At 56.0% G+C, this 2,500-nt stretch overlaps 1 pseudogene; it reads left to right on the plus strand.

Moving 5' to 3' along the window:
• Window positions 1-2,500, plus strand: part of LOC126328156 (large subunit ribosomal RNA) — a 9,199-nt pseudogene that overhangs the window by 2,376 nt on the left and 4,323 nt on the right.

Raw genomic sequence — 2,500 nt, forward strand, 5'->3', positions numbered from 1 at the left:
ATCGGGGCGTGTCGGGCTTGGTCGGGAAGTGGGTCAGCGCTAACGTGCCGGGCCTGGGCGAGGTGAGTGCCGTAGGGGTGCCGGTAAGTGCGGGCGTTTAGCGCGGGCGTGGTCTGCTCTCGCCGTTGGTTGGCCTCGTGCTGGCCGGCGGTGCAGGATGCGCGCGCCTGCGCGGCGTTCGCGCCCCGGTGCTTCAACCTGCGTGCAGGATCCGAGCTCGGTCCCGTGCCTTGGCCTCCCACGGATCTTCCTTGCTGCGAGGCCGCGTCCGCCTTAGCGTGCTCCTCCGGGGGCGCGCGGGTGCGCGGATTCTCTTCGGCCGCCATTCAACGATCAACTCAGAACTGGCACGGACTGGGGGAATCCGACTGTCTAATTAAAACAAAGCATTGCGATGGCCCTAGCGGGTGTTGACGCAATGTGATTTCTGCCCAGTGCTCTGAATGTCAACGTGAAGAAATTCAAGCAAGCGCGGGTAAACGGCGGGAGTAACTATGACTCTCTTAAGGTAGCCAAATGCCTCGTCATCTAATTAGTGACGCGCATGAATGGATTAACGAGATTGGGCAACTGCCCAGCGGCCCAGTCGGGGAAAGCGCCAGCAGTAGCCGCGCCTCTTCACCAATGTCGGGTGCCGAGAGACGCAAGTCCCGGACACGACGGAAGAAGCGGAAACCGAACAAGCAGCCGGACTCGGCGCAGGTAGCCGGACAACAGCCTGGCGGCCCAGTCGATGACGGCACGTCCCGATACAAGGCAAGCCCAAGCGATCTTGCGACCGTGAAGCTTATCGCGACGCGGCTCGAGGACGTCCTGAAGCTCGTGGACGACTCTCTAAAACCGGGACAACTGGTCGAGGAGGGAAATCTGGGGGACTTTAAGAGACAACTGAGAGCTAAGTTGTTTGATTGGGCCATGGCGCAGTCGGCCCTCACCGGAAGGGTGGAAGCCTTGGAGGAGGAGCTGGCGAGGACGAAGGCGGTGCCCACGGCGCCACCCAAGACCTTTGCACAAGTTGCCGCCGCTCCACCCATACCAGAACGGAAAACGCAGGCGATGATAACCAAAGCCCTGACTGAGAAGGCAACGCTCTTCATCAAGTCCAAGGGCAATGAAACTGGCGCAGAAGTGAGAAAGAAATTCACCTCCCTGGTCAAGCCTGAGGTTGAAGGTGTGAAGTTCTCACGGGTCGCCACAAACGGCCCGACGCTCATCGTAGATGTGGCGTCTGAGACTGATCGCCAGAAGCTTCTAGCTAACAACAAACTGACAGAAGCACTCAAGTGCGAACTGCCGAAAAAGCTCAATCCGCAGATAATCATATATCATGTACCATGTGTCATGAAGAATGAAGCTGTGGTTGAGCTAACTCGAAAGCAAAACGACCTTGGAGGACTTTCCGAAACACAGTTTCGCCAGGAGTTTAAGCCGAAGTTCCGGACTGGGCCAAGGGGCAAACAAACATCACATCTCGTGGTGGAAGTAAGCCCCAGACTCAGAGTCGCGATTCTGAGGCAGAAGCGACTGTACATGGGCTTTGAGTCCATGCCGGTTGACGACTACCTGGACTTAGTCGTTTGCACGCGGTGCCAGGATGTGAACCACTCGGTAAGGTTCTGCAAGCAGGACCCGAGTATAATAACATGTGGGCACTGTGGCGAGAACGGCCACATGAGGAAGGACTGTAGAAAAGCGGGGGACCGAGCGGTCTGTATCCCGTGCAAAAAGCGTAATCGCACATGCGAAACGCCAGGCAAAGAGTGTGCCTACTACAGGATTCTCACTCAACGCAAAATCCAGCGGACAGACTATGGGAGACAAGACCTCTTGTCAACCGTCTCCATTCCGGCCGCTACCTCTCCTGTCCCCGACCGGACTGTGAAAAATCACAATGCCAATGTCGGTTAAGATAGGACAGCTGAACTGCGCGCGAACGCAAGCGGTGATGCAGGAGGTACGACGCCGAGCGGAGGAGGAGTCTCTAGACATATTATGTCTGCAAGAGCCCTACTCTAGGGACGGAAAGATCCGATATATGCCGACAACAGCTCAGATCCTGGCTGGGGGAGAGCATCCTATGGCAGCAATTGTTGTGCTAAATCGTTCCTTCAGAGCAGTCAAAGTGGCGCACCTAAGCAACAGATGCATGGTGTTAGCTGAGATAAATACTGGCGATTTCACCTTTTTCGTGCTAAATATGTACTTTCAGTACAGGCACAGAGAAAGACCGTATATCGACCAGTTAAAAGAGGCGGTTGGGTTCTACCGCAATGACTTGCTGATTTGCACAATGGACGCAAATGCCATGTCACCCCTATGGCACAGTGACATCACGCCTCTTGGTGCTCGACGCGCCGCCAGGCGAGGTGAGAGACTCGCTGAAGCAATTCACGAGCTCAGACTAGAAGTGCTGAACCGACCAAACTTCCCACCAACTTTCGAAGGCCGCCGTGGAGCGACCTCGAATATCGATGTGACACTGAAGAGTGCACACGAGCAT

Source organism: Schistocerca gregaria, unplaced genomic scaffold (genome assembly GCF_023897955.1).
Source record: "Schistocerca gregaria isolate iqSchGreg1 unplaced genomic scaffold, iqSchGreg1.2 ptg001090l, whole genome shotgun sequence".
In the NCBI taxonomy this organism is placed as follows: domain Eukaryota; kingdom Metazoa; phylum Arthropoda; class Insecta; order Orthoptera; family Acrididae; genus Schistocerca; species Schistocerca gregaria.